Genomic DNA, 25,214 nt, shown 5'->3' with positions numbered 1-25,214 from the left:
GCAGTGTGCGCTGATATGAAACTTCCTGGCAGATTAAAACCGTGTGCCGGGCGGAGACTCGAACTCGGGACCTTTGCCTTTCGCGGGGCAAGTGCTCTACCAACTGAGCTACCCAAGCACGACTCACGGCCCGTCCTCACAGCTTTACTTCTGCTAGTATCTCGTCTCCTAACTTCCAAACTTTACAGAAGCTCTCCTGCGAAACTTGCAAAACTAGCACTCCTGAAAGAAAGGATATTGCGGAAACATGGCTTAGACACAGCCTGGGGGATGTTTCCAGAATGAGATTTTCACTCTGCAGCGGAGTGTGCGCTGATATGAAACTTCCTGGCAGATTAAACCTGTGTGCCGGGCCGAGACTCGAACTCGGGACCTTTGCCTTTCGCGGGCAACTGCTCTACCAACTGAGCTACCCAAGCACGACTCACGGCCCGCGAAAGGCAAAGGTCCCTTTGCCTTTCGCGGGCAACTGCTCTACCAACTGAGCTACCCAAGCACGACTCACGGCCCGCGAAAGGCAAAGGTCCCGAGTTTGAGTCTCGGCCCGGCACACAGTTTTAATCTGCCAGGAAGCTTCAACTACATTCCTGTCTCTAAACCCTTTCAATCTGAGAATTTCGTTCTTCGTCTCCCACTGTTATTGCTGTCTTGGTTCTTGTAGATATTCTATATTTCCGTCTTTCCCTACAGCTTACCGCTATTTTTCTCAGAATTTCTTGACATTGTCGAATGCTTTTTCCAGATCGACAAATCCTATGAACGTGTCTTGCTTCCATTGTCAGCCGCAACGTCAGAACTGCCTCTTTGATGCCTTTACTTTTCCGAAAGCCAAACTGGTCGTCATCCAACACTCTTTTCTTTTCATTTGGTCAGTTTATTATTCTTGTCAGCAACTTGGATGCATGAGCTGTTAAGCTGATGTATGAGTTGTTAAGCTGATTGTGTGATTAATTGTCGCACTCCTCGTCTGTTTGTCATCAGAATTGTGTGGATGATGTTTTTTCCAGGAATCAGATGGTGTATCGCCACACTCATACATTCTACACACCAACATGAATAGTCGTTTTGTTGCCGCTTCCCCCAATTATTTCAGAAATTGTGATAGAGTGTTATGTATCTGTTCTGCCTTATTTGATCTTAATTATCCCAAAGCCCTAAGCCCTTTTAAATTGTGATTCTAATACTGGATCACCATCTCTTCTATATAGATTCCTGTTTCGTCTCCTATCGCGTTACCCGACTAGTCTTCCCCCTCATAATAATCGCCTGCGTTGAGCAACCGGTAAAAGAATCGAAAGAGAAATTTGAAGTAGCAATCAAAGTTCAGGGACCGATGACAGTGAATTCTGTCAAAGACAGCAGAGGACTTAAAAGAGCAGTTGAACGGAATGGACAGCGTCTTGAAACGACAATATAAGATGCGCATCAACAAAAGCAAAACAAGGATAATGGAATACCTTGGAATTAAATCAGTTGATACTGAGGGAATAAGATTAGGCAACGAGACACATAAAATAGTAAAGGAATATTGCGATTTGGGCAACAAAATAAATGATGATGGCAGAAGTAGGGGGGACATAAAATGTCGTCTCGCAGTGGCGAGAAGAAAGATTCTGAAGGAGCGAAATTTGTCGTCATGAAATATAGATATAAGTCACAAACAAATTACAGACATTGCCTGCGAGTGGGCACTGATTGAAATCAATGGGGACGTTGAAAATTTGTGTCGCACTGGTATTCGAACCTGGTCTCCTGCTTGTTGGCAAATGCTCTGACCACTGATCCACCTGTGCACAGCGTTCACTGCAACTGCACGAACTACTACTGGCATCAGACCAAAATTCTCAACTTATCCACACACTACAAATGTAGAGCCCGTTGCCCATTATCCTCATTACTCGCGTGGCATTTCGCCGATTTCCGTAACAGAACACACACACACACACACACACACACACACACACACACACACACGTATATAGATTTATTGAGTTATTAAACCAGCGACCTAGAAACGACGCAGAGGCTTCGTCTCGCCATAGCCCTCAGTGGGTCACAACCCCACAACAGGCCAGGGCAGTCCACACACCCCACCGCTGCCCCACACCGAAACCAGGGTTATTGAGCGCCTCTCCCCCCGGCAGGAACATCTCATACCATACGGGTGTAACCCCAAATGATTGCGTGGTAGAGTAATTATGGTGTACGCGTACGTGGAGACAGTGTTTGCGCAGCAATGGCCGACATACTGTAACTAAGGGGGAATAAGGGGAACCGGCCCGCATTCGCCGAGGTAGATGGAAAACAGCATTAAAAAACATTCACAGGCTGGCCGACACATCAGACCTCGACACTAATCCGCTCGGGAAGCAGTGCGCTAGACCGCACGGCCAGCCAGGCGGGCATGTAGATTTGTTAGGAAATCTTTTCTGAAAGTATTTGTATGTAGTGTAGCCATGTGTCGAAGTGAAACATGGGCGATAAACAGTTGAGACAAGCAAGAGAATAGAAGATGTTGAAATGTGGTACTACAGAAGAACGCTGAAGATAAGATTTTTAGATCACGTAACTAATGAGGAGATACTGAAAATGGAATTGGGGAGAAAAGAAATTTGTGGCAAAACCTGACCACAAGAAAGGATCGGTTGATAGGACACATTGTGAAAAATCAAGGGATCACCAGTGTCGTACTGAAAGGAAGTGTGGGAGGTAAACATTGTTGAGGTAGACCAAGAGACGAATGCAGTCTCAGAAGGATGTAGGTTGCTGAAGTTACTCGGTGATAAAGAGGCTTGCACAGGATAGAGGAGCATGGAGAGCTGCATCAAACCAGTCTTCGCACTGAAGACCACATCAGCAGCAATCGCCTCAATAGGTAAATAGCAGCGTTCACGTTCAGGCGTTGGACGTGGGTTTGATTACTGGTGACAGCCGTCGCCGAAATACGTAAGATAAAATATTTACAGCGATCTGTGAGTTACACGAGATATATTATACATCTACAAATATCGTAATATAAATTTTGTTATTATATACACAGGATGGAGCACATTTATAGGGAAAACTGAGACTGTGGAAGTACCCGCTAACAAAAGCGAAACCGTCCCGGAAACGTGGGTCTGTAAGCGAGCGTTTTGCAAGGTAATCACAAGCCGGTACTGACTTCAGTATGAATTATAGTCCTACGTAATACAACTCTATCTGAAATGTAAATTTTTCCATTGAGCCCCTATCTAATTCGGTTCAAGTTTCGCTCGTGGCCTACTTCATTTTGCGCAAGGTTGGGGAATACACGTTACGTACTTGCATGATAGGGCACAGGTACGTTGTGGTGCTGATGTTAGACGACAATATAGTTCAAGGTCGAGCACAGCATGTACTGTGGACTCCCAGGTCAGCTGACCTCAACCCTCGGGATTTTTCTGACTGAGATCATCTCAGAAGAGAAGTGTGCAGCACTCTCTTTGATACGGTTCAAGCACTCAAGCAACGAATTGTACAGTCAGGTCAAGAGTTACGTGTGGTACTGTAGTATTTGACAAAACTAGCGGCTCACTGCCGAGACGAGTGCATCTACGCTTCCAAATGTGAGCACAACACGTAGAATACATGGTTTAACATGGTATTTCTTTTGAAGATAACATTTCGCGTAAGTTTGAGCCCAATTAGATGCGCACTTTTCAAATACGTATGCACTATTTAGATCAGTATTTCATACTCAAGTCAGTGCTCACCCGTAACGACACATACGCAGTTATCTCGCCAAAGGCTCTTCCGCAGAACTATATTGGCGTCTATTATCGCATACTTTCACCCTTATCAGTTTTCGCTCCTGTTTCTGTTACGCTTTATAAAAATTTTGCACTTAGGCCCTTCTGAGGCCTCTTCAGCTTAACGCCCCAAGAGGCCGCTCGTGTCGCCTGTTACACTACACAGATGGATATAACAGCCATGCCGTGACCTAGAACAAATCAGTGAGACTTCGTCATTGACGATAGAGTGCTGTCTCCATCTCTACCATCCTGTTATGGAATACGCCAGTGAGGTTTGGGGCAGTGCTGCTCATTCGCACACCGAACAGATTCGGAGCATACAAAATGAAATCCTACTGAGGGTGTTTCGCGTACCGACATTTTCATGAAGCTGCTGACGGGCTAAAACAAAGCACACCATCATACATCGCAGCAGAAAAGCGGCAGGACAAAGCTCTTGTGTTAATACTGCGTGACAGTAAGTTCAGGGAATAATATCTTTACCCCAAACCAGAAGGAAGAGAGGTGCGTAACACTGTTGGTTTTTATTAGATAGAGTGAGGCCCTAGTGGTGGAATTAGTTAAAGACCATTACATTCAGTAATGCTTGCCTGCCTAGTCGAGCGATCAGTTGGTCTGACTGGCATGCGGAGAAGCCAGGTTCAGTTCCCGGTAGTAACAGCGATATTTTCATGGTGGGAGGACTGGAACGACGTGAACTCAGTCTCGTGATGCCATCGGGAAGCTACTCCAATAAAGAGTCGTCGCTGCAAGGTCTGGGACGCAAAGGAGGGTGTGCAGTCCCCGTGGCTCGTATCTGAATGACGCCATCGGTAGAGACGAAGTGACATCCAGTCGGCATCATCGGGTTTCTAACTGGAAAAACTGAAAGGCGTTATAAGGTTTTATTTACAGGAAATGTTCTATTCTGGATTGAATAAGTTCTTAGCATTTTTCCATAAATTTAATAAACGCAACAGATACACTTATAGACTTTAGTCATCAGTAATATATTCTCCTTCGTTGCTGTCGCTGGGGTAACTTTTCGAGTCTGTGGCTGTAGAAATGACGAAGTTTTGAGACGAAGATCTCTTCGAGCCACTTCCGCAGCACGTTTTCATGTGGAAAGGAAGTTCCTTGTGAGTTGTTCGACAGAGAGCGAAAAAGATGCAAATGTAAAGGCGCCAGATTAGATGACTAAGGTGGATGAAGAATGTCTTTTCGTTGAACTCCTAGCAGATGCGGACGGGTGTTACCGTGGAGCAGCATCACTTCACGCAGTCTTCCTATTAGTTGTTCTTGGATTGCGTCTGCAAAACGTCTCAGCTGTTGACAATAAATGTCATAAGTGATCACCACGGGGAAGCAATTCGTATTACACACTCACCCGCGCCTCTATTGGCAGAGCATTCGCGTTTGCTGGTTACGGCCTTGGTGACCCGGGCTTTCTGAGCTGGGGACTGGTAAGCGCAGCCAGTCCTCTGTTACCGTAAGCTCCGGGCGGCGAGGTTGTGTGTTAGAACGGGGGCCTTGGCTTCAACACCGCCTGGGTCGCGAAGACGGTACACACACACACACACACAAACTCAAAGTGTGCTACGCGCTGATGAGTTGAATAACTGTTAAGATAAAACAGACTAGCGGGCAACCTCTGGGGCACCTGCTGCCCTCATTGCTCAGGAATGCTGCAGGGCTCTGCCTGACGGGACGGGTGTACTGTCAGATAGTACCTACACCCACTCATCAAAGAGATCTCGGTTGGTCAGTCCTTTCAGGAAGTCTCAGAATCCTAGTAACAGGGCACTAGTGTGCCGTAACACTTTCATTGCAATCAAGAGAACAGGGGGAATATTTGAGAAGGTCTCCCCCTTTTTATATTCACAAGGCGTTGGAGGGTACAGCTGGGTTCCTAAAAAGTGTCAAGCGCCTTCTAGTTGAAGCTGCTAATGCAAACCAAGTATCTAAGCGTCTGGGATGTAAGGCCTACCCAGTCGAGCCTGAGTTGCGTAACACCTTCCGATTCCGTAAACGCGCGGTTACTTGCTCCGATGTACTGGAGATGTACCGTGCATAGTTCTATGGGGAATGGAAAAATATGGGTGCCACAGGAGTGTATAACTGTATGAAGAGAGTTAGTGGCACACTGGAAAAGTCTGCAACATTTATTCTAACGTTTAGCACTTCAGAATTACCTGCAGGTTATGTATGTCTTAAGGTTCGAACATTTGTTCCTAACCCAATGCGATCCTTCAAATGTTAAAGATTTTGCCATACCACTGTGGGATGTAATGGTAGAGCTACTTGTGGAAACCGTGGAAGCTCAGCTCCAGGCAATTCTTGTACACTTCGTCCGAAATGTGTAAACTGCTCCGGGGATCACGTAGTGCGGAACGGAAAGTATGAAATTCACGATGACGAAAGGAAAATTTAGGAGCTGAAAGTCACGAGACGCATATCCGACAGCGAAACTAAAAAAGCTTTCAAATCTGTGCGACATCCGGTTTTTGCTACTTCTTTTTCAACCTCCCTTAAGAAGCAAATCGCCAAGTGCGTTACCTCCACACAAACTCAGACCACAGGTGCAAGTACGAGCACATGAACCTGTTGGTGTACCTATAGGGGAACTAGAAATCGTGAGGAAGCCGTCGCGATGAGCTAGCAACCTAAGCTACATATCACTGCCAACCATCAGAAGTCTAATAAGCCGTCCCCTCTACCCCAGCAACCAAATCCTCCCGTAAGTAAGGATAAACACCCCTCAAAAAATAGTTCAAAGTCGAAGAAAGAGGCAGTTAAATCTTCCGATCGGCGAGCTCTCTCTCTGTCGGATGGGGACTTTACTCTTGAGGATAAGGATTTCCACTTGTAGGAACCGGAGAGCCAGGCACTGGCTAACATTCCTCCTGACCTTCCGGGTAAATCATCGCCTCCGAGGGAGAAAGACAAAACCGACCATCGCTAATCATTGGCTCTCACATGGACTTTTTCAGTGGTATTTAAATGGATACCGATCACATTTAGAAGAATTAAAGCTCTTGGTCCAGGAGAAACCGTTTTGCATCTGCTTGCAAAAAACTCCCATCCCTACAGGAAGGGAGATATTATTGGAGACAGGACTAAAGGTTGAGTGGCTGTTTTAACTGATGACCGATGCAGTCCTATCCTGCCATCTTATCACAGCCATACAAGCAGTTACTGTGAAAGTTCTAGCTCCATTTAACATCACAGTGTGTTCTTTATATCTTCCTTTGGATGCAGATGCAATGACAGAACTCTTCTGGGCACTCCCAGGCCCATTCCTCCTTGTTGTGAGGGACTTCAATCCACACAGTGTGCCGTGGGGCTCGGCTACCACTCGCTTCAGCGGGAAGTGGCTACAGATTTACATTCTGGTGACCACTTCCCAATGTGGATCGCTCTGCTGACTCGGACGGTGCTCGACAGGGGACCATGAAGATGGATGTTTAAAGGCAGATTGGTTACAGTACAGTCGACAGGCTATTTTTTGAACAAAAGGGTTGTGCACAGGGGACGGTGGCCCATATTACTTGTGAGGTCCAACGGGCTACCACACAGTGTATATCCTGGTATACCAACAACCTCAGATGACGGCCTGTACCTTGGTGAAATGACGACTGTTGCATGGCTATCAGAGCCAGAAGAACAGCTCGCAGAACTTCAAACACCATTCAGCTACAGAAAACCTTCGTGACTTGAGTGGTAAAAGCACGAAAGAGAGATTCCTGGAAGAAAGTCACGACTCTCATTAATTGATCCACCTCCACTGTGCAAGCTTCGGAATCAGTAAGGCGGATTTCGGGCAGAACAGTATACAACCCCTTATGGCCTTGTCGATAAGTGGGGTCTTGGTGGACGCGCGTAAAGATATGGTTCAGGTTTCAGCTGAACACTTTTTGACAGTCAGTGTATCATCTAGACAAGCTCCTGCATTTCAGTTACTGGAGTGTAGCCCTAACCAATTGTATTGGCAAAACTCTTGAACGTGTGGTCGACGGTCTTTATCCCTGTCTCCAGCAATATCATCCTGCTCGAATCCCGAGGTCACCTGAGCCGCTCCCATCGCGGTTTATGGCGCTACCGTTCCACACTTGACAACTTAATTCTACTGGAGACGGCGATAGGTGTCGTTCTTACGCTGAAACCATTTGGTTTGTGTGTTTGTCGACGTCGAAAAAGCACACTACATTATTTGGAGGTATAACATCCTTCGCCAACTTCAGAATTGGGTTGGGGAGGGGGGGGGGGGGACTACTTGAACGTCTACCACTTGTTGTCCAATCCTTCCTCGAGGATCGGCGCTTTCGATGATGCCGTGTCTGACTGCTATGTTCAAGAGAATGGGGTCCTTTAAGGCAGTGTACTCAGTGTCATGTTGTTTGCCATTGCTGTCAGTGGCATTTCCTCCGCAGTCAGGAGCCTTGTCAAATGCTCTTTGTGGATGATTTCACCATCTTCTACTCTTCCTCCGATCTTACAGTGACGATGAGGCAGCTACAGCTGACCATCAGGAGGCTGGAAACCCTGGCCTAGACAACTGGTTTTCGGTTCTCACCAGAGAAGACTACATGTTTCGTCGAAGTTTAAAGCAACCACCGCTTGCAAGGGGAGACAATATTTTACATTCGCAGGAAACTGTGCGCTTTTTGCGTTTATTATTTGATTCGAAATTAACTTGGCTCCCACACCTGAAAGACATACGAACAAAGGGCTTTCAGTCATTGAATATTTCGAAATGCCTTAGCAGAAAAGCGTAGGGAGATGGCAGGTCCCGCCTCCTGCCGTTTTATAGAGCATTTATTTGATCACGTTTAGATTATGGCAGCGTGGTTTATTAGTCAGCCCGTATTTCCTACCTCAAGATGTTAGACAGTGTCCACCACGGGGGCATTCGTATATCGACTGGAGCCATTCGGACCAGCCCAATTCAGAGTTTGTGTGCAGAGGCTGGTGAAGCACCAATCTGAATGACGTGTCCTTTCGGTTCGACTGGCATTGAAATCACAGCGTCACCTCAGTCATTGGCATTTGGTGCAGTGGTGCAATCCAACTTTGAATGGCTCTTCAGGGATTGGGCCCATGCAACATCCGAATACACAGGAAGGGACGGAACACGTTGCCGTCTTGGTGTCTTCAGAGGCCCAAAGTGATTTTAAGGTTGATGTGGTATAAGAAAACTTGTACTCCAGATTACGTTTTTACAACTTTGTTTTCTTCCATTTTAAGTACCACAGTTAAGTACCACAGTTTTATCGTTGTTTATTCAGTTGGATCCCAATAAGACCATGTCCTCAGTTGTTCCGCCGTTTTTCGTGATTCGGTTTTCAAAGTGTGTCTTCCGGAACAATTTGCAGATTATGATGCGGAGTTATATGGCATTGTGATGGCACGGGAGAGGATTCATACACCACTGTAGAAGGTTCCGACTCGCTTACTGCACTACAAGCACTTCATCAAATGTATCCAGTAGACGAGTTGATTCAGCTCATCCATGGCTCCTTACAGTGGCTCCAACACTGTTGCAAGGAGGTGATTTGTTGTTGGATACCTGGGCACATCGGGATACAGGGAAATGGCATGGTCGGCAAAGCAGCCAAGGGTATATGTCGGGATGGTGTTGTCCGTCAGTGTCACATCCCACTGCATGCCATCATCTCATTTTCTGACAGACGCATCATGCATTACTGGGAGGCTGACAAAACAAAAAAGCTAATTGATCAAATCGACCCCCAGGCATGGCGGACTTCGTGACAGCCTCACCGCTGGAAGGAGGTGCTGCGCATTGGACAAAGCTCTTTAAACATGGCTTCCTCCTCCGGTAGGATGATCCACCACTCTGTGACGTTTGTGGGGTGCCACATTCAGTTCAGTTATACTGATATCAGGGCAGCCTTCTGTCTGGATGGAGATTTGCTCACCATCCTCGCCGATACTGAATCCAGTGTTACAAGATTGGTGACATTTTGTGATCCGTCAGGCCTCACCTCTAAATTGATGGGGAAGGGGGGCAGACTTTAATGGATTATAAACAGTTCCGCATGTGGGGATAGCCTTCGTCCCCACACATGAGATTGGCATTCTGACTTTTCGTCAGGGCGCTGATGACCATGATGTTGAGTGTCCTTACTAAAATCATCATCATCATCATCGTAGTACACCACACGTTGCGCGCATGTCTTTGTACGGGGAGTTACTGCTTTCTTTGAACTCAACCATTCCTTTTTTTCCTTATGTTAGCATAAAGACACCATTTCTCGTCATCAGTAACGGTGCAGGATAGAAACGGTCGGTGTTGTTCACGTGCCAAGCAAGCAGAGATGAACATATGGCCACGCACTGATTTTTGTGATTGTGGCTTAGAGCATGCGGTACCCATACAGCCGATTTCTGAACCTTCCCCATTGCATGGTAATGTTGCACGATGATGGAATGATCACAGTTCGTCACATTTACCCGTTCTCGAGTACACTGACATGGATCGTTGTGGATTAATGCGTTTAAACGATCTTCATGAATCCCCGGAGGTCCTCCTGTAGGTGAAGACTCCTCCTTAAAACGAGAATATCATTTGCTTGTCGTGCTCTGCTCAGTGGCATTATGCCCACGGCGCAAATGTTTCTGGCTGCCTTCGCTCTTGTCAACACTCTGTTGACGTCAAACAGAAAATGTCGGAAATTTTCTGATTTCTCCGCATGGTACTCAGTTTTCTAGCGTCCACAGCTCCACTTACCATCTCCAAATGACAATGTGTAAACTCAAGTAGGAACAGTGAAGTACAAGTAAAAAATGACAGTAGATAAATAAACCCATAACAACCGGAATACCAACATGCAAAACAAAAACGCTACGAACTTATGCACCAGACTAATAATTGAAGTTGGCCTTTATAAATCACAACTGCAAAATAAATGATACCTTTCCATCAATTACGCAAATAATAAAACAAAAATTTGGCAGTTACGTTAATGAAAAGCGTCGGGGTCGCTTTACAGGTTGTCATTGTTAATCTGAAGACAACATTCTGGCGGACTGCGACGAGAGTGCGTAGGAGGATATCTTTACGAGGCGACCGGGCAACAGCCCATGCAAGCAGTGTGTATCTGCGGCTGCTAGAGGAAGTGTTCACGTATCAGACGTAGACTTTCGATACTATTCCCAATTATCTCTAGAAAATTTCGAGGTGCTTACTGAGAATAGATCGTGGCTGTCAGTTTCCGATTCCAGTGCAGTGCCAATTCTAGTTGAAGCTGACGAAAACGTTACAGTGAGTTTTGCATCTCTATCTCAGCTTTCTGGAGTGTCAGCACTGAAACTACAAGAAGACCTTTTTAAGTACTAGACCCAGAAGTTAACTTAACCCAAAACATTGCTGCGCTGCCTCGGGCAGGAGAGTTCGTTCAACGTGAAATGTTTCGATACATTCACCAATGACTTCCGTGAACCTACAGACAATTTCCAACGGTAAAAGAACTGTTAGTCAAACCCTAAAAATAAAGTTGTGCAAAGGATTATTACCACTAGAAACAGCTGCTGATGTAACTAGAATGTTGTAGAACTGCTTATAACAGTAGTAAAAATAATGTGTATACATAAATAATCATTCTTGTTCATTGTATCCAATCTTCCTCCGCGCGTTATCTTTGGCAAGCACGTTTCTGTAACCTATGTGCTTATAGTCAGAGATAACACGGTAACGTAGTCGCTCATTGTCAAGAATCAAGATCTTTCTCTTGAAGTATGAGCCACACTCGGCAGCCGCAACGAGACCGTTAGGCAGCTCCGTAGGCGTTTTGAGCCCCGGCAGTTGAGAGAGAGAATCTTGGACGTTACGACCGTCGAGTGCCGAGCAGTTCCAGCGCAGTCTAGTCCGTTGCTGTCACTACCAGCCGCTGCATCACTTCTCAGTTCATCCTTTTTTTAGGTGATGTAATTTCTCAGAATCTCTCGAAAGAACCTTTCTTATATTTTGCCTCTATTCGTATAAGAACACGCATCCAATCATCATCTTTTCTGCGTGTCGTTTCCAACTGTTAAAAGTATGCCGCGCGGAGTGGCAGCGCGATTTGAGGCGCCATGTCACGGATTGCGCGGCCTCTCCCGCCGGAGGTTTCAGTCCTCCCTTGGGCGTGGATGTGTGTGTTGTTCTTAGCATAAGTTAGTTTCAGTTAGTTTAAATAGCATGTAAGTCTAGGTACCGATGACCTCAGCAGTTTGGTCCCTTAGGAATTCACACACATTTGAACATTTTGTTAACATACGAATCTACTGTACTTTGTAAGGACTATTCCTTTTTACAGAAATTAAATAATCCAGCACACTTGCCCGGTGAAACGTGCTTTTTAATACGAGATGGCACTATCCAGGATATATGCGCTCCAGTCCAGTGGCCGAATCAACTGTATTCCACTCATCTTTCGCACGATTGGGGTGTATGCTCACATGTAACAACTGCTGCTCCAGTACGACGTGCTCCTGAAAGGTTTTCGAGAAATCGAGGTAACAGATTCTACGGATACCATTCGAGGACAGAAGGTGTCAAGCAGCGGCGGCAGACTATAGGTTTACACGTAAGGCCTTCGAGTCACAATTCTTTTTTTCACTGATCTGACACCAAACACCACAGCGCATCATGACTTCGAAAATGAACAGTAATAATAATGATGATGATCGTAGTGGTACACTCGTGATGAAATTACCGTTTATTTATGGATACACTCATGCTCGTATCGCAGTGAAGCCACACCGGCTTTGTATGATGTACGCTGCGTTTTAAGATAAGCTAATGAATTAATGTTCATTCATCGCGATTCTTCATTGTACCGCATGGTTACAATTAAAGTGCAGCTACTCGCAGAGGTCTTCTGTGGGCTGCAATTATCGTATAGCAGCGAAACTTGGTAGCTATTCTAATGCGTTAATGGGGAACTGCTTTGCGCTGCAAAAAATCAGTTCAAATTTCCGCCAACAGGTGCAAATCTGGCGCTGTGCATGCAAGAAAGACGTATAAAAATACTTCCGTATGTAATGGATTAGGAACCGTAGACTTCGACAAGATGCTGCATCCGTAAAATGATGTTATCAACAGTTGCTCACAGCTATTCCAGTGAAATATGAGCAACGCGTTTGTGTATAGTGGCAAACGAATTCGTTTAGACACCCCCAGGATGAAAAGTCACATGGATTCAGATTAGGTGATCCTACAGGCCTTGCATCAGGAAAACCTCTAGAGATAACACATTCGAGGAAGGTTGCGTTAAGCAGATCTTTCACTGGGCGAGCGACAGGAGGTGTTGCCCCATCTTGCATGAAAGCAGTGGTTTCCACACAGTTGGGCTGTTTTAAAGCAGAAATCACATGCTGTGCAAGAAGATCTCGATAACGTGCAAATGTCACGATGCACCCTGACAATCCCTTTGGGGTGTATTCTCTTCAACGAAGAACGGACCGAGAATTAGGGTGCTTGTGAATCGACGCTACACAATCACATACGGGAAGAGCAGACAACACACGGTTTTAACAGTATCTCAAATGTTGCAGTTCTTTGTATTCACTGCCCCCCTGTAGTGTGAAATGTACCTCGTCATTCCATAGAATATTGCCTAGCCGCATGTCATCAAGTTTGATCCGTGCCAAACGCCGAAGAGGAAATTAAGAGCATTGCTGCGGATCACGAGATTTCAGTTGCTGCACCGTCTCGATCTTATACGGGTACCAGTGTAAAAGAGACCGCAAAAGTTTCCGTACTGTTGATCATAGGATGGACAATTCTCGTGGCACTGCACGAGCGCTGGAACTACCTGGGGCGTATGCTGCATAATCAGTTACAGCGACAGTAACCTCGTCAACAACTTCCACTGGGATGGGATGCTTCTCTCTTCCAGGTGGCACACCAAGCTGGTCTGTTCGAATTTCACTATCGTCTCCTTTAAACCATTTAACGACATGGGCCTGTCCTCACACCTTTCAGTCGGGGATACTCTCTCAGTGCAGCACTGTAATACTGCCGTTCACATAAAACAGGTTCACTGACAGCGTACGGTCTGTGTTTTCAGTAACCATACTGTTCACTCATCATGTCGTTTGTCCAATGGCAGCGTGAATGTCATGCCCTCATACAGTGGACAGCGCCAGATTTGCACCTTGTGGCCACAATTGGAACTAATTTGTTTGCCAGTATAAATTGGTTTCGCATTATCTTAGCGTATTTACCAGGGGTCGCTGTCGTACGATAATTACAACCCACAATGGACCTCCATGAGTACCAGTACTTTAATTGTAACCAGCCTGTATTTAACCACTAATAAACCACTATGATGACCATTATTGTTATTATTATTATTGTTGTTGTTGTGGTTCGTTTCTGAAGAAACACGATTCGTTGTAGCGATACAAGTGTTACGAAGTTTAGTGGGAAATATGACGTGACTCGAACACCCGTCTGCCGCCGTCGCCGGTTGCGCAAGCGCTGCTGTAGAGGCCTTGCTCTCTCGCATGATATCCAACAGGCTGGCAAAACTTTGAACCTCGATTTTTACAAAATCCCGTGGAAAATGCGTCATATGTATTAATGATGAGCTTTTCTTTGTATGCTTCTAGCTGTAATTCTTAACTTTCCTATAAAGGGTTTGTTGCTGTTTTATGTTTTCACACTCGTTTCTAATACTCATTTCCTTCATTATTATCTGTCGACTTTTAGTGCATCTCCAGCGCCACTACAAGCGTACCAGGTGGTGATATATCTAGTTATGTAACGGGAGTACGCGGTCAACTGAGCACCAGTGTTACGAAAGATGTCACATGACATAATATTTTAAGTTCCTTTGCTTGCTATGTAAACTAGTCTCTCTGTGAATTTAAGTATGCGTACTCATAATATACTCACGGAAAAAATCTCAGCACCAAAAAGTAGTTGACGTAGCATAATGAAATTTCGGGAATACATTTGTCTAGGTAACATATTTACATGATTAACGTTGAAAGATTGCAGGTTAATGTAAGCGCGAGATAAATCATTGTAAGTGTGAAATGCTGGTATATTAATAACCGGTGTAACCGCCAGAATGTTGAATGCAAGCATGCATTATGTTGTACTGGTGCCGGATGTCGGTTTGTGGGATGGAGTTCCATGCAGGTTGCAATGTCAGTCGATACAGGGACGGTTAATGCTGGTTGTGAATGACGCTGCAGTTATCGTCAGACGATGTCCCATATGTGCTCGATTTTAGACACATCTGTTGATCGAGCAGGCGAAGGCATCATGTCGACAATTCGTAGAGCATGTTGAGTTACAACAGCGGAATGTGGGTGAGCATCATACTGTTGGGAAACGCCCTCCAGAATGCTGTTCGTGAATGGCAGTACAACGGGACGTACAAATTTGCAGCCAGGGGGCGTGGGATAACCACGAGAGTGCTCCTCCTACCTGAACCATAACTCCAGATACTGGTCCAGTGTGTCTCGCATGCAGACAGGTTTGTTGCAGGTCCTCATCTGGCCATCACTGTCACCAAGGCGGAAGCAGCTTTCATCAGAAAAGACAACAGATTACCACCCTGCCCTCCACTGAGTTCTCACTTGACACCAGCCAAGTCACAGATGGCGGTGGTTTGGGGTCAGTGGAATGCACGCAACAGGGCGTATGGCTCGGAGCTGTCCTTGAAGTAACTGATTTGTAACATTTCTTTGTGTCACTGTGCCGCCAACTGCTGTTCAAATTGCCGCTGCAGATGCAGAACTATGCGTCACAGCCATACACCGAACACGATGGTCTTCCCCCTTGGTAGTGCCACGTGGCCATCTGGAGCCCGATCTTGTTACAACCGTACATTCTCGTACAGTCACGTACAATGGCTCCGTTCCTAACAAGTCATTCTGCAATGTCGCAGAAGGAATATCCAGCTTCAGGTAGTCCTATCACACGACCTTGTTAAGACTCTGGGGTGTTGTTAAAGGCGTCTTTTGCCACCTTGAAGGCATTCTTGACTAACATCGACTCACCACATCCAATCTCAAAGACGGCGACCGTTACCCATTTAAAGCAAATCTGATTTGCTTCCTTACAGTGCCGTTGTTACTGACATTCTTAAGCGACAGGCGCGAAATTTCAGTGGACATCATCTTTCAGATATGCAAACCGCCTACCAAATTTCGTTTATGCCCCACAGCTTCTTCTTGTTGCTGCTATTTTATTTCCCTTCAGTGTACTTCTTCTTTAAGTTTACTTTCATGCCAGTTGTGATGTTTTTGGCACAGACTCTGGCGATGGCTGATACCCGAAACTGGTAAATAAAAAAAACATTTTAGCAAATAAATTGTTGTTATTAGCGACCATGTTCTTCGTATGACCTCATTTGAAGACGTGCTCAATATTGATGTAATGGTCGCAAATCTCTCGCGCGGCTTTATCACTAATTAAAATAACAGAAGAGCGTTTGTTACATCAAAGTATGTTCTACAATCGTGTAGAAGATGAGCACAACCGGTGACACGTCAAGCGTGTGCTGCAGTCGTGTAGTGATTTCGGCTGTTAGTGACACGGATGCTACGAGACGGCACAAGACGCACGCCCGACTTGCTCGGTCTATCACGGTGGTTGTCAGACCGCGGCTCGTGAGCCACAAGCGGCTTTTGGGCCCAATGACTGTGGCTCCTCCGTAAAATGAGGGCGGGCACGTATAGTGCGTCTGAAACTTAGTGGTCCATGCTTAGAAGTTGATTTTCGACCTAAATGAGTCTATTTTAAAGAAATGGCGTTAAACGGGGTTATTTGTGAAATTTTTTTCTCTCGCGCCTCGGACTACGTATACTCGCTGCCATCCACACCGATTTTGTTGCCTGGAACTGTGACTTCAAAATTGGGGGTGGATAATGCACGGAAGTCTGAGTCGTACTGAAGGTCATGCAAAATGAAGAAGTGGAAGAAACATGTGTTCCGTTGAAGAGTGTGGAACTGTTTCTCGTGAAGTGTGCAAAAAGCGTGCCATAAGGCGAAAGAAGAGGATGTTTACTTTTCTTCCTGCATTCGGATCTACGTGTATATGTCAGCAATCATTTTCAAGCATGAACCTTATCAACAGTAGTGAGAACCTGGAATCGTGCCTTAAATTAAAAACAACATACAAACGTGACTTTCTGAAACTTTCCAAGAATATGTCATCATTGACATTAATGTTTTGCCAATCTTTGTCATGATTTGATTTTATGGATATGTTTTAGTTTTATCAGCGGTTTCGTTACGATGTATGATATGAAGTTTTATTCAATGTATCTGCAGTTTAACTAAGACTTAAACTATTGGTTTGTTAAGTTAATTTTAGGGAGTGCCGTAGAATGAAAGAACCCGTAGTGTCGTGTATTGAGAAATGTAAGTTGAGATGGTCTGGACATATAGAAACGTTGAACTAAAGGAGATAGACGAAACAAGTATGCAAGATGAGAGTGTGTGGGAGTGACATGGAAGGTGTCGACATCAGAGAACGTACCTCAGTCAAATTAAGAACGTTTTTAGCAAAGATCATCTTAGTAGTACCCTAATGAAGTTAATAATGTACCTACCTACATAGTTCAGATTTAAAACATTTGTCAGTAAAAAAAATTCAGCCGTGTTAATGTTGATACTGGGCTCCGTTGACTAATGAGTTTGCTGGCGACCGGTCTAACAGAACGCGGTCCGCAAGAAACGCGAGTTGTTGGCAGTCGGACTGGCCGTTAATAGTAGGACCGTCTGTGTCGGGCCACGTGCCGGCGGCGCGTGCACGCGCTCCCCCGTCACGCGGCCCGCTGGCGCGCCCTGACGTCACCGCCGTGACGAACAGCAACAAAAGCGTCCGCCGCAGATCCCGCGAATGGCACGTCAGTTAGCAGCAAGAGTGCTGACGCCACATCGTGTGTCGATGCTCGGCCAAAAGCCACGGCACCGATACACTCCTCCTGCAAAGGTCCCGTCCATACCAGTTCGGAAATCTTTCTCGCAGTACAAGTAACATTATTTTTAAGCGTTGATTACCCCGTGCAACAATATTATTCATATTCCAGTGTGTCATGTTGTTATGATCTTCACCTCGAAGTCTGTTGATGCAGCTCTCAACGCTATTCTTTCCTGTGCAAGGCTCTGCAGCTCTTCACTAATTACCGCAACCTATAGCAATTTGCGTACTGTAGCCAAGCCGTGGTCCCTCTACAGTACTTACCCCTACAATTACCTGCATTACCTGTATCATTACCTGTATCTATCTACAAGGTGGTCCTTTTGTGATGTCAAAAAAGGAAACACTGCACTGTGGAGACGAAAATCATGAAATACCTCCTAATATTGTTTCGGACTTCCGTTTGCCCCGCGTGGTTCAGTAACTCCCGTTACTGAACAAGTCGTTTTAAGTCCCCTGCAGAAATACTGAACCGTGCCGCCGCCATAGCCATACATAACTGCGAAAGTGTTGGTGGTGCAAGATTTTGTGCACGAACTGACCTCTCGTTTATCTTTCGTAAGTGTTCGATGGGATTCATCTCGGGCGATCTGGGTGGCCAAATCATACGCTCGAATTGTCCAGAATGTTCTTCAGTCGCGAACAGTTGTGACTCGGTGACATGGCGCGTTGTCATCCATAAAAATTCCAGCGTTGTTTGGGAATATGGCGTCCACGAATGGCTGCAAGTGGTCTCCAAGTAGCCGAACAAAATCAGGATGTAGTCGATTTCATGTAAACACAGCCCACACCATTTTGGAGCCACCACCAGCTTACACAATGCCTTGTTGATAGCTTGAGCCCATGGCTTCGTAGCGGCTGCTCTACGCTCGAACCATATCAGCTCTTACCAGCTCAAATTGGGATTCATCTAGCCAGGCCACGGTTTTCCCGTCGTCTAGGGTCCAACCGATATTTCATGAAAGTGAGAGACTCAAAAATTTTCTATCTCTATTAGACTGAGGAACAAATAAAGCAAAATCGGTTATTTCACAAACCGGTTATTTTGAGCGGTTTTAAGTCAGGCTAAACAAGCATGAAAAAAAAAAAAAAGATGTAACTGAAAGGCGCATTCGTGACCACGCGGTCATCGTCTCACGCCACACGCTTCCCAGGGACTGACTCGCAAATATCTGCCCATTTATCTACCGCTCGCAGACACACGGGTAGAGTTCGAGCGCGCAGCAATTCATATTTATACGGCCATGGGCCAAATAGGGGCCGCTTTGCAAACTGGGAGAGCGATTTAAATTGTAGGCCGCCAGACGCATTGGCCGCAGCCCGGGTCTGCCGCTAGGCGCTGTGCAAATAAACCAGCGGACCCACAAACGCCGAATAAAATCTGAGCCCCGCAGACGGCAGCTACAGAAATGATAGCTATCGCTCGTCATCCAAATACCGTGCCGCGGGAGTCGAGTGACAACGCTTAAGCGCCACTCAGACGGTCAATAATATTGCACAATTTTTTCGGAGGCGCAATAATATCGAATGTGTATGGGTGACATTGAGAGGTTGCGCATTAATATTGAGAACCAAAAACGTTTGAAAAATTTTGTGCTGCCTGGAAGTATTGTGCCGCCTGTAGGCAATATTGACGATATCCTTGCAATTCTCTCGCGTGCTAGTGTGGACGTCAGTGTGTTCACTGTGCATTTTATTGTGGCGTTGAAAATGGAAATGAGTGCAAATTAAGACGAAAGAGTGTGTCGATGTACGAGGGCTGTCCTGAAAGTAAGTTACGATTGATCGCGAAATGGAAACCACAGTGAAAATCAGAAATGTTTTATTTGTAACAATTAGCTACACCTTCCAGCTACTTCTCTACTTAGTCGCCGTTCTGACTTAGACATCTGTCGTAGTGTTGTACCAACTTTCATTTACCCTCGTTTTAGAAGGCAGCCGCCAGTGCTTTCCGCCAATTCTCTACGCTGCCCTACAGCTCGCTGTCTGTGCCAAAATGTTGTCTTCATAGCCAGCGATTCGTGTGAGCAGAGATTAAACTCAAAGGGAGACAATTACGCGCTGTATTGTGGATAATCAAACATTTCCAATTGAAAACTATGCAGGAGAATCTTCATTGCCCCTGCAGAATGCGGCTGAGAATTGTCTTGAAGACGAAACCGCACGACAGTTACGTAATGTTGGCTGCATAGCTTCAGGCGAAATTTCTCTCCCATCCCTCGTACTTGGCGGGAGACACTGTTTTCTAGACATCTTTACGCGTTCACTGTGAGCTCAGAAATAAGAAGAGCAACGTGATGCTATCTAGGGTAATAGTAGAGACACTGGCCAACACATCTGTGCAAAGCTTTATCGGATTTTCATAGTCGTTTCCATTTCACGACCGATCGTAACTTACTTTCTGGACAGCCCTCGTATAAGTAATTGCGGGCATAACAAAAATGTTAAGAATAAATCGTATGATTTTTTGCTCAGAAGAAACGATGAAATCCAACGAGGGACGAGGTTTAAAAAAATTAGTTAATGCAGAATTATGGAAAAGTACCCGAATATAATCGTATACTGCACGTATTATTACATGACACGACACGTTTGCGTTACTATGTCTCAAATACCCTGGTGTCCAAAATTAAAGAAACAAAAGGAAATTTTGCAAGATTGCGTTTATTTTGTCACGAAATAGTATAAAAAGGTGATAGTAAAGTAGAAACAATGTAAAGAATACAGAACGCAAACAACTGCAACAGGCATAGCGGTAGACAAAAATGTTCTTCGTTTTTTCGAACTTAACGAATTGCACACACATCCCGACAACTGGTTAATTTGCTTAGTGTGCGGTGTGACCACAGGTGACAGCAATACAGGCCCGACAACGACTGGACATACTGTGAATGATGTAATCAGTCTCATTTTGAGGCTATAACACCCATTCTTCGTGCACAGCTACTCGCAGTCTTGTAGTTGGTTGATGCTGACGTGATGCAACCCGTCTCCTTAGTGCATGCCGTACATGCTCTATGGGATTCAAATCGACAGAGCGAGCGGGCTACGCCATGCGAGCAATATCTTCTGTTGCCAAGAATATATCAACCAACCAATCTGTATGAGGTCGAACATTATCATCCATCAATACGAAGTCGGGGCTCACAGCACCTCGCAACAACCGGAGATGAGGTCCCAAGGTCTCTTCACGATAGCTGACAGCAGTTAAACCTTGCCAATTCACCCGTACAATTTCATAAAGAGGTGTTCGAGTGGTCAGGATAATCCCTGCCCACATGATTAAGGATCCTCCTCGATATCGGTCTCTTTCCAGAATGTTTGGGTCCCGAAATCGTGTTCCACATTCGCTCGAGATGCGAATTCATCGAGAATCACTTTCCAGATTAAATCGACTCATCTGTGAAAACAACATTGGCCCGCCCAGGCGGTATGTTCATGACTCCACTGTAGATGTTCCCTTCTGCGAAGATGCATCAGAGGTAAACAGACAGCAGGTCTCCGACAATCAAGGCTACTCTGCGGAAGCCTTCTGTACACCGTTTGCCTCGATACAACACGTCCGCGCTGCGAACTCACATGCCAGTTGCCGTGCGGTACTAAGGCGGTACTGTCGTGCCTTTACATCCAAATAACGATTCTCTCTTCCGAAGTCACACGTCGTCGGCCCTGCTCTGGTCTTCGGGATACAGTTTCGGTCTCTATACAATTCCGCCACATCTGAGAAACAATAGAACGATTCACACTAAGACATCGGGCCACATCAGTTTGCGAGTGCCCTACTACCTTCCTTTCTCTGGCCCTCCACCGCAGAAAGTCTGCTAGGCATCTTCTCTGTGCCATACTGCACCGTCTGTGACAGTGTACACAGCGAGTGTGGATGTGAGACTACGCGACAAACAGTAACTCGTTGCGTAGATGCTCTGACGTGATCGTCGGCTTATTTATCCGTTGACCGGAATGCCATGTTCGGTGCAGAACACGATCATACGGAAATCGGGGAAATAACGGTTTGTTGCTTTAATTTTGGACGTCAGTGTACTTTAATGTGATATCGCCCTTCTAAATGTAAAGTCATCGTAAGAATTGCCAGTATTACGGTACTGCAGATGACTTGATGTAGTTAAGTCTCTCACTGTTCATTCTACTATTTTGTTTTTTGCTCTTGCGGCTATCGGAATCCGCGGAATTTGTCCTAGAGGGGGATAGAGGGGCAACCTGGAGTCTTCGCATTGCCAGTTTCGATGTAAATGAGTGATCAGTTTTGTGACACATCACACCACAGAAACTAAATTTTATAATGACACAATAGGCATTATATGCCAATGAGCTGTTGGTTACCCACTAAATATTTGTTGCACGTGCATTACTTCGGTACTTAAAGCAACAAACCACTATGCACCACTTGCTAAAGGCATAGTATTGGCTCACTGCGGTCAGTCACGAAGTGCTACATTTCGATGAACGAGATGTTATGGGAAATCATTTCTAGAAGCGTATGAGAATTCTGTAACGAATAAAAACACCGTACTTCAGATTCCAAGTGGGTTGGAGGGGGGGGGGGGGGGCGCTGTGCCTATGTATGTGACAACAATTTCCAGTAACGTATCAGATGTTGGACCATCAACATAAAAAAGTTATTTTAGTTCTTTTAGTTCAATCTGAATTATGTCACCAACTTTTCGTAAGTGATCTTTGAGGCTCTTTGTCCCAGTTTTTCATCCATCTTTTTTCTGTTGAAAAAAAGTTCAGTAATTATCACAGCAACATTGTCTTTACGATCAAAAGTGTTATTGGGCAATCTAGGGAAAATGTCAATAATATTGCACTATATTATTGTGCAGTATTACAGACTGTCTAGGGGCAGCTTTAGATTGAGGCAATGACCTCACACACTAGCGAACAAGGAAGGAAAGAAGGATCTGACGTATCATCGACATCGACGTCATTAGAGACGGAGCACATCTCGGAATCTATAAAGGTTGTCTATTTGTGAAGGTAATTGGCGAACGAAGAAAGATTAGGGATTAATGTTCCGTTGACGTGAAGATCAGTTGAGAGGGAGCACTGGCGTTGATCGTACGAATATGGACAGAAAACGGGCAGCGCTGTTCTAAAGGTGCCATTCCAGCATTTACTTGGAGTGTTGCAGGTGGATCAAAGGTGAAACTTCTTTTCTTTCCTCCCTCTTCTTCGTTTCATCTGTCTAGAGCCACGTAGATAGCTTTGGAAAGAATCCAGTTACAGAAAGAGCGGCTGGAGAAGTGAATGCAAGATGTGATTGTTATCCGTTGTGTTCTATCTAATTACACGACACACCGATGGGTCAAAATGTTTTGACAACCGCTTTAATAGCGCACGGGCCCATCTTTTCCGGAACGCAATACAGCAGCTGTTCTGTGTGGCAGGGATTCGACGAGTGCTCGGTAGCAGATGTCTACGCAAAGGTTACCAAATTCAGCGGGGCGGTTATTTGTGCGCGTTGAGCTGGCGCCCGATAGCGTCCCACGTTTGTAGCATCGCTTGCAGATCAGACGAAATTGGTGCACAGCACATCAACCTGAGATCATTATCATGCCCGTCAAACCATTGTAACGTGATTATAGACTTGTGACATGGCCATTTATCATGCTGGAAGATTCAGTCGGGGAAGGCGTAAAGCATCAAGAGTTGCAGATGGATCGCAATAACGTTCACGTAGTCCAGAGCTGTCACAGGTCACATGAAAGCCCACGGAATCATTCCATCGTACAGGGTGGCGCAGATAAAAGTATCTCCTGTAAGAATAAAGGAAATGCAGTTGAAATTACAGAAACGAAGAGCTGAAATGGACTTACCACTAAGTTTACAATGAAAAATACAGTTATTTGTAGGAAATGTCGAAAGTGGCCCTGAAACATCAGTACCCAGCTGTGCACAGCATATTCAGATACACCCGGCGTAATGTTCGGATATCGATGGCGGTAACTTCACGGCTGATGTTGTTTCTCGGTTGCTGTACTGTGTGTGTATTTGTTTTATATACTTCTTCAAAAAAAGTCACGTGTTGTTAGGTCCGGCGAACGCGGCGGCCGTAATGTTTGCTGTAATGAACACATCATGGACTCGTTCCAGGGGTTCCTCAGACGTGTAGCATGTTGCTGGAAGAAGCAATATTGTCTTTCATATTAAGCGAGTTGAGCACAAAATGTATCAAAAATTTGCATGGAAACCGTGTTAAGGGTCTTGCCAAAAAATATCCGTCCAATGATGCGTGTTCCTGTTACACCGCACCAAACGCCGAGTTTTCGTTATGGACAGCTGACACACAGCAGAAAGATGAAACCATGCTTCATCACTCGTGGTGTAACCATCGGTGTTATTCAGAAGCCATGTGCAGTAATCTACACGTGGCTGTGCTGTAATTGCTCCACAACCGTCACTGCTTCAAATTAAGACCTTTCAATATTGACTGGCAGCTCCTCCTACTTGCGCTCTAAATAATTCTTCGGCGAATGTCTGCAATAACCTCTGGTGTGTAAACTGAAGGAATTATTTGTCGTTTTACGTTCTGCACACATTAGTAGGCGCGCCAGTTTTTATACAGACTCTTTATTGCTCTCTTTGCGGGTAGTCCTCCATCTGGATACCTGACCCCGAAAATTTCGCGAGTTCCCTTAATCGAACCCGTTTTCGCCTATGATTCCACAATTTCGATTCTTCCTTCTGTCGAGAAAGGCATTTTGCAGAACGCAAAGAGAATCTGATGAAATGAATTGAAATGCTGACAGAAGAATGCTAACTATCAATAATTGCATAAAACTGTCCATTGCTGCAGCTGTTATTTTTATTTATTTCTTTATTTTGAGTAGTCGAAATATATTACATGTGCATTCAAAGGGGATGCGGGCTACTTTTAACTACGCCACCCCGTACAACACCCAACAGCGTCCGTCCGTGACACAGAGTGCATGTTTCGAGCAGCCATCTGCCTGGAGGGCAGGTAATATACAGATACTCCATCTGGATTCGACCATCGACCTGCTAAAAGAAGAACCACCGCGCGGAATTAGCCGAGCGGTCTAAGGCGCTGCAGTCTTGGACTGTGCGGCTGGTCCCGGTGGTGGTTCGAGTCCTCCCTCTGGCATGGGTGTGTGTGTGTTTGTCCTTAGGATAGGGACTGATGGCCTTAGCAGTTAAGTCTCATAAGATTTCACACACATTTGAACATTTTGAAGAAGAACGTGGATTTAGCAGACCAAGTGATACATTTTCATTGATCCACGGTCCAACCTTTACGACCACGTTCCTATTGCAATTGTAATTCACGATGTAGTCGTGTGTCGTCAGATGCGCCACAGATCGATACCTACCCTCCTTTTCATTACAGACGAGCCACCGATCTGCACGTTATGTGATGAAGCGTGGACATCCAACACCTTGTCGCCTGCTCTATGTTTTACTGGTCTTCAACTGGTTTCCACAGACGCTCACGAACAGGGTGAACATAAATGAAACGGATAAACTGCAGGGACGGAGT

At 45.4% G+C, this 25,214-nt stretch overlaps 1 non-coding gene across 1 annotated transcript; it reads right to left on the bottom strand.

The window, feature by feature from the left end:
* Window positions 1–345: 345 nt before the first annotated feature.
* On the bottom strand, window positions 346–420 carry Trnas-cga (transfer RNA serine (anticodon CGA)). The gene has a single exon. It is a non-coding gene; the product is annotated as a tRNA-Ser (tRNA).
* Between the last annotated feature and the right edge of the window lie 24,794 nt (window positions 421–25,214).

This window comes from Schistocerca cancellata, chromosome 9 (assembly GCF_023864275.1).
Source record: "Schistocerca cancellata isolate TAMUIC-IGC-003103 chromosome 9, iqSchCanc2.1, whole genome shotgun sequence".
In the NCBI taxonomy this organism is placed as follows: domain Eukaryota; kingdom Metazoa; phylum Arthropoda; class Insecta; order Orthoptera; family Acrididae; genus Schistocerca; species Schistocerca cancellata.
This window is presented reverse-complemented; position numbering and strand designations above follow the sequence as displayed.